The 7,721-nt window shown below is 56.2% G+C and overlaps 1 protein-coding gene across 7 annotated transcripts in view; it reads right to left on the reverse strand.

Annotated features, from left to right (window-relative positions):
* The window catches only part of SVIL (supervillin), a 235,394-nt gene extending 228,368 nt beyond the window's left edge, over positions 1 to 7,026 (reverse strand). For 3 of the 7 annotated variants that reach the window (XM_067705082.1, XM_067705083.1, XM_067705072.1), the window contains exon 1: positions 6,386 to 6,674. The gene's annotated coding sequence lies outside the window, so the exon portion shown is untranslated. Of the gene's footprint in view, positions 1 to 5,432; positions 5,621 to 6,385; positions 6,675 to 6,869 lie in introns of those variants that run through there. The other 4 variants (XM_067705064.1, XM_067705080.1, XM_067705079.1 and 1 more) reach the window with 3 other exon arrangements.
* Between the last annotated feature and the right edge of the window lie 695 nt (positions 7,027 to 7,721).

Genomic DNA, 7,721 nt, shown 5'->3' on the forward strand with positions numbered 1-7,721 from the left:
CCTTGTAATAACCTATAATGGAAAATAAGCTGAAAAACAATAGGTTTATATCTATCTATATCTGTATCTATAGAGATATATATAAAACTAAACCACTCTGCTGCACTCCTGAAACTAACACAACACTGCAAATCAGCTACAGTTCAATTTAAAAAATAAAGGGGGAAAAAAAAGCAAGCTGGCAGCTGTGCTCGAGAGCCAAGACTCGAAAACAGAACATGATGAATAAACGATTATAACGTGCAGAGAAGTGTAATAAGGAAGAGAGTCATCCCAGGGAAAGAACCCAGCGAGGACCTGTGCAGTCGGTGCAAGTACAACAAAGTCTCCAGAAGGAGAGGACTCATCCTCTAGTTTTGAGCAGGCTGACCCTTCCTAGACTTGGCCAGTGAGGGCGCTGAGTTCTGAGGCAGGACCTTGTGATTCCAGTTCTATAGCCCAGGCAGGGTTCTCAACGGCAGGCAGAGCCCGTTTCCCCTGCTGTACAATACACCCCACCCACTCCCGCCCCCGGTCATCAGCCCTGAGAACCAAACAGAGTTCCCCAGAGTCTCAAAAGAAAACGGCAGCTAAACCAACCGAAGGCCAAAACGTGGTCAAAAATCTAAGATTCCTAAGCAAGACGGATGGAGTAAAAGATATGCGAATGTGTCCATGGCGCCCAGAAGGGGATTAAAGGGCTTATAATTGTGGGTCTAACTCAGCAACTCTGGGTCGCTGGGTGAGCTGAAGCCACAGCTGTTTCCAGCACAAGAGCCCCTAAGAGTGAGACGAGCATCGGCGTCTGAGGCTTTTGCCCGTGTCCGAGTGATCGGGGTTTTCTTTATAACCTCTTCTAGAACAAAGGAATTGAAGCTGACTCAGTCCCTGTAAGGGGCTGGAGTTACGCTTGTAGCTGCTAGAAGCCATTCATTCACAGGAACTAGGAGGCAAGACGCTTTCGAGGGCTGGGCAGGAGTCGGGGCCAGGGGGGCGCAGGTAGAGACAGGTGTGTCTACACGCACAGGCAAGGCCTTCTCTCGTTAGTACACGTACTCAACATCTGATCAACCTTATAATGCTTCTTCTGTCTTCCTGTACCCAGACACTCCTCCTCGGCTTTATTTGAGCAGACGTGGTGACAACACCGATGCGATTACACAAAGAGCTGCCTGAAGAGGCACTTTCACACAAAAAAGACGCTGCCTCTATTACAGCCCTCAAATAGTACTTGTTTACGTCTGCTGTTTCTGAGCTGTGAGTCCTCCAGGGCTGGGCCCAAGCCCTTGTTCACCTTCAGGCCCACTGCCATGTGGACGCTCAACCTAAGATTTGCTGAAGTAAACCACCCAGTCAAATCATCTCCGATAAGTAACAGTAACAACTTCTTGGAAACGCCAGTTTCCTCACGGATAAGGTAAGGGGTGTGGGCAAAGCACCTCCTGGCTCTAACAAATGCAAAATACCCTAATCTTCTGAAAACAAAAGAGCACTGTCTGGACACGCATCGTAACTTTTACACATTTCAGGCAACAGAAAAATGTATGTGATTAACCTTGATGGATACGGCAATTAAAAAAAACACACATTTAGTTTTAATATGAGACCCGTTCCTTTGTTAGTCAATGAAATAGAAAAGCGACCTAGGTTTTAAGTAGGGAAAAACTATATACACATTGGTCATCCTGAAAAAACTGTATTCGGAACAAAATGTTAATTCTGACATTTCCTTTTAAACCTTCTCCCCTGAGAGGCTCTATCGGGAATAACATTGACATAACAGAAACAAACAAGACTCTTTACGGTGGCTACAGTTTAACAAAGGCATCTGCGGATGGTTACCTTCCTCGGGGACTCTGCTCAAAAGCAGAGAACGGAGGCACAGTTGTCCCAGCAGCTGGCAAGTTCTCCCCCATATGCGGAGAAGTTGTGGAACAGCTGGGGAATGCAAGATGCTTTTGAACACGCTGCTATGTGATCCAAAATAACGCTGTCTGTTCATCTTCGCGACAATGGTAGCGACAGCCCAGCGCAGGTCTGGCGCATGCCCTACAGCTGCTTCTTTCTTCCGCCCTGGAAACTCAACAAGTAGCTACAAATGAAGCGAGATGCACAAAAGGGGAGAAACCCTGCCGCTAACCCTTTATGTGCCGTCCCCTGCTTACACGGCAGATCGCTTTGCCATGTGGGAGGACGCTGCATTTCGAACCCAAATGGAAAATCTACGTTTAGCTTTCAAGGGCAAGGCCTCCCTGGACTCCACGCCATGCCCATCCTGGTGACAACGTTCACGATCGGGTGGCGTTTAATAACATTATAAGGTCTCCAGTGCTGTTGCCCTGGGTGATTATTTAAAAGATAAATGCAAAATCGAGAACTAGGAAATAGCAACGTTCAGGGGTCTTTCATCAACAACTTGACATAGTATATTTTAAAACAACTGTTTCTCCACTTGTTGCTAAACTGAAAAGCTTCCGAGATCTTTTAACATATGAAATAGCTATCCTGGTTGTTAGCTGGTTCTGCAGCTAAACTGGACATAACCAGACCTCTCTATGTCACCTTCCAAATGTTAGTTTGGCAATTTTCAGATCATACATAGGTCACCATATTTGAGCAAACAGTTCTGAAATGTTATCTCAAACTCTCCTCCCTCCTCTGTCCATTTCGTGGCCCATCTTTAAACAGACTCCAGGCAATCTTCTGTTTTCCAAGTAATGGTCCCACTTGCCAAGGTCGGGCCAGCACAATTTTCACAGATGCAGATACTCTCTTTAGTGTTGTCAATGGCTAGTGAACGAACAAAGAGAAGACCTGCTTCCTTTTCTCCAGCTTGTTTGGTTTTGAGCTTGCTTTTTTAAGTCTTGTCATCGTGGCTATTAGGATACTGGCTTCAAATTTAAAGGAAAGAGAAATGGCTGGAGGGCTGGCCGCAAAATTACACAGTGGTAACGCTAGGAGGAAAGCCCGATGGTTCCGGAGCCCCTTGTAAATTCCCTGGGCAACGAGACAAAGTTTTCCATCACTACCACCCCGCCTCCCACCACACAGGGACACACAGCACTTGCTGACAAGAAGGAAGAATCGCTAAGCGCATCACACTTTGCTGTATGAACCAAGAAGATGAAGTTCAACTATCAACTATTTTGCCTCTCTAGACGAGGGAAGGGAAGAAAGAAAGAGTCTGTTCTTGGACATCATCATTATTAGTTAACACTCGTTGGGCAGCTACGACCTCCTAGGCTCTGCGCTACTAAGTACCTTGTATGAATGACCAAATTTAAGCCTTGCAGCTTGAAACCAGGTGGTGCTGTGACTATTCCTGCCCTAAAAGAGCAAAGTGAAGCTCAGAGAAGCTGAGCAACTTGCCCAACGCTACAGACCTATAAATGGTGGAGGCGGCATTCGAAGCCTGCCCTTAGTCATCATGCCTCACTGTCTCCACAACTGGCCCTGCACTAGGACATTCTGAGTCAGAACTGTCATTCCAGGGTTCCAAACAACAGATTTCTTTAAGGCAATACACTTTCAGTACATTCAAGACAACACCACCGCCCCATATTATAAACTTGAGCTCAATAATGCCTAAAGATGTGGAGATGATCTCAGATGTCTAAAAGGAATTTTAGAGTCATAACCCATCAGACAGTTAATGAAGGCTGGCTGCATTTCCAAGGCATTTGAAATACACATTCAGCGTGGTGGCAAAGTCACAGAGCTTAGACAGGGTAGGCACTGCGGCTCCTTTCTGCAGGGAAGGCCCACAGAGCTCCTAGCTACACAGACCTCCTGACCCCAGGCCCACCTGCCTAATGAGACATCACACAAAGCAAAGGACAGCTGTTTCTGACTCTCTCTGGGGCTGTCAGATAATTCTAAGCGGTTTACTTGTCTTCACTATACCTTAAGCTTTAAACTAAGAGCTGGGGGACTTCCCTGGTGGCCTAGTGGCTAGGATTCTGGGCTTTCACTGCCGTGGCCCAGGTTCAATCCCTGGTCGGGGAACCGAGATGCCACAAGCTGGGCAGCGCGGGCAAAATAACTAAATAACTAAAAAGAAAGAAACTAAGAGTTGGTTTAGCTGAGGCCTTGAGCCGCAGAAAAGTCAGCCACAGGTGGAAGGTCAATCTAACCCTAATAACGAACATGATCAAACCGAACCTGGGTTTACAGCCTGCACCCTGACTCTTCAATCAGCAAAACCCGTAACAAATTTTCAGGAACGTCCTTTGGCATAAAACTGGGATGAGCAAACCTTACCCTTTGGGGCAGGAGAGACTCTTGGGCCCAGAAACCTCTTTAAGCCTGTCTCCCCACCTGTGAAATAGAAATCACCGCTCTGGAGGAGGCTGGGAGGTTTCAAAGCGAACGGTGAAGCGCTTTCCCAAGTGGACACAAGATTCTCTCAACAGAAGGCCTTTCCCTACTTCTGAAGGGAGTGGCGTCAGATAAGATAAGAAAACGTGAATTCTATCCACGGATTACCGAGGGATCAGGTTTCACACCAGACCAGAGCGCCCCAGGTTTCTCTCGGGCAGCACCTCCTCTGGGTCCAGCTCCCGCGAAATGTCTGTCGCGCAGGGGAGATGGTGCCCCTGCCATTCCAATGATAGACTCGTGCCTAAGTCTGGGGTTTGCATAACCTCGGGGGAGGGGGAGCGGGGAGGACAGGAGCTCTCTCCTTTCTCGCCGCGGTCCTCTCCCCTTCTGCGGAAATTCCAATGGCAACAAACTGTCAAGGCTGCACCGGAGCTGTACTGCCGAGGCCAGGAGCGCTTAACCCCGCACCTGACCCAGACTGCGGCCTGGACTGGAGTCGCCGGGCCGCTAACTCACAGGAATGCAACCACCGCCTTCTGGAGGTCCCCTCTGGGCGCCCGGGGCCGCCGCTGTCACCCCAGGACTAAGCCCCTCCCTTCCGGGAGCCCGCGGGGAGGGGCGTGGCCCGGCGGTCCGGCTGGGCGCGCGGCGCTGGGACCGTGCGCCCGCGGGGGCCCTGGGGCCCGGGCGGTGGGGAGGGCAGGCCGGCAGTGTCGCGGTTCTACGCACACGCGTGTCGCTCCCGGGGCCGCCCCTCCCCCGCCCCTCCTGCCCGCCTAACCGGCCGCCCCGCTAACTTCCCGAAACTCCGCGGAGGGAAATCCTGAGACAGCCGGTACCTCCGGACGGCGCGCGCCGGGGACGGAAGTGGGTGGGAGCGGCGGCCGCGCCGCGCCTTTGTTGCTGCGCCGGGACCCCGCGGGCCCACGGGAGCGCCCCATCGCGGCGGCCCGGGGATCGGTCGCCCCTCCCAGCTCGCCGACCCCGGCAGGACCGCCCGGAGCCCGAGCCTAACTGACCCCTCCTCCGGCCCCCGGAGGAGGGCGCGCCGCGGCGCGTCCTAGTGTCTGCCAGCCGGAGCCCGGCGAGGCCGATGCCCGCCCTCGGCCACCGCGCCAAGGGACGCTCCTCACCTTCTTTCCGAGCTTTCCCCAGGCCTCCGGGGGCACAATCGCCGCTCCCCGCCCCACAGCAGCTGGGCAGCCCCGACTCTCGACAGCGCCACGGCCACTCCCTGACTCCCTGCACAGAGTGAGGACCGGGTCCCCCTCCCGGGAGGATTCACCGCTCCTCACCTGGAGCCTCGCTCGAGTCCCCTCCCCTCCGCCGGTCCGCGCGACGACCAGGAGCGGGCGCCCTCTGCCGGGCCTCCCGGCCGGAGCTCCCCAGGCCGGAGTGGGTCGGGAACATGGAGCCCGGCCGAGCGCGGGGAACCCCGCGGCCACCCCTCGGGAGCAGGGGCCATTGCGCCGGGACCGTCCCGGGCCGCCAAGCCCGGGCTGGGCCCGACCTCGGGCCAAGAGGACCAGAGCTGTCCCTGAACCCCGGGGCCACTGCGCGCCCGGAGTCACCACCCCACTCGCGGGCCGGCCGGTCCAGCCCTGCCCCCGGGAGGCGTCCCCAGGAACCCGCCATCAATCGCGTGCGCACGGAAAGTCAGTTTAAAAGCCCCGGAAAGTCAGTTTCACTGTGTGAAAACAAAGTTTGGGTCCTCGTTCCCAGTAGCCCTCCTCCGCCCGAATTAAAGGGACGGAGGGGAGGGCGGAGGCCTGTCACAACCCCCGGGTCCTAGGACTTGGAAGACGCTTGGGGCGAGCTTCAGAGACAGTCGCAGCCCGGGTGGAGCCCAAGGTCGGCCGGCGCGTTGCCCCCCAGCCGGGGGGTGTGGCTGGCCCATGACTCGCTCTTTCGCCCGGGTAAACACACTTCCAGCAGGTGAGCCTACCCGCCCCCGCCTCTGCCCTGCGCCAGGTCCTGGGTGCAAGTGTGGAGGGGGACCAGGGGGAGCCGAGAGGACACCCAGGCGCGATGGGCCGCGTCCCCCGCCGAGCGCGTCCACGCGCGCGCCCCGCCTCCCCGCACTCACCTAGCCCGCGGGCTCGCCCACCTGCCGGCCGGCAGCCGGCGCACAGCTCCCCGCGGCGACGACGGTGGCGGGGGGCGCACGCTGGTCCCTGCGCGAGCTGGCTGTCGGCGAGGGAACCGGGAGAGTCTGTCCGGCGCCCCGGCGCCGCAGCTGCCCGAGCAGACAAGTTGCGAGGCGGCTCAGGGCCGAGCGGGCGCCTCCGTCCCCGAGTGCGGGCGCGCGAGTCCCGGCGCAGCGGGCGGGCGCCGGGTAGTAGTTGTAGGGCCCCCGGGTGTCGGCCGCCGGGCGTTCTGAGTGGCTCGGACCGCGAGCCAGGCTGGAGGGGCCGGCGCGACCCACCCCCTCGGCACGCGCACGCGCCGGCCCGGGGACGCGCACGCGCGCGCGCCCGGCGGCTCCGGGGCCCCGGGGCTCGCCGCGCTACCCGCGCTACCCGCGCTGCCCGCGCTCCAGTCCCTCGTGTTGCCCGAGGGGCGCCGCTGACCTTAGAGACCCCGAGCAGGCGCCCTGAGTGTCCAGCAGATGCAGGGATAAAAGCGTCCGACGTGTGCGAAGGTTGTAGCCGCAGGCGCTCCGGGCCAGTTGTCAGGGAGACCGTCCTGGCCCCGCGGCTCACAACTGTGAAAAAGTCACGTCACCCTCCGACCTGGCCGTCTTGACGGGGGACCAACCCCTCTCTCCGTGGTTCTCACACTTCACACTTCGGCGGATCAGAATCGCCCGCCCACCTGAGCCTAGTCACGACACAGAGTGCTAGCTCCTCCCCACTTTCTCATTCTTTACATCTGCCAGGTGAGGCCAGGCAGCTGTGCAGACTAAACAGCTGAGGTGCGTGAAGTGCTTGGTAATCTGCAAAGCAGTGGCTAACCCTAAACTTGCGAAATCCACCCGTGCTACTTGTCTGTTTCACTAGCAGGTGTTCCCATTTAATCTCCCTCCAATCCCTGCTTCTTTTCCTCTGAGTGTTAAGACTTACTTTCCTGCTAGGAGGCAGCAAGCTTAGGCATGGCAGCCCCCATGGGAGGAGAGAAAGGCGAGCGCGTCAGCTTCCTAGGGCCGCCATCACAAACTGCCAGACGCTGCGGCCTAGACCACAGAAGCTTCTTTTCTCACGGATCTGGAGGCTGGAAGTCCAAGATGGAGGCTTCTGTCAGGAGGGTTGGTTTCTTCCAAGGCCTCTCTCTCCTTGCCTCGCGGGTGGCTGCCTTCTCTGTCTTGGCCTGGGCTCTCCTATGTGTCTGTGTCTAATGTTCTCTTTTAAAGACACCAGTCATACTGGATGACAGCCTACCCATAAGCCCTCATTTTAACTCAGTTACCTCTTTACAGACCCTCT

The sequence above is a fragment of the Pseudorca crassidens genome, chromosome 1 (genome assembly GCF_039906515.1).
Source record: "Pseudorca crassidens isolate mPseCra1 chromosome 1, mPseCra1.hap1, whole genome shotgun sequence".
Classification (NCBI taxonomy): Eukaryota; Metazoa; Chordata; class Mammalia; order Artiodactyla; family Delphinidae; genus Pseudorca; species Pseudorca crassidens.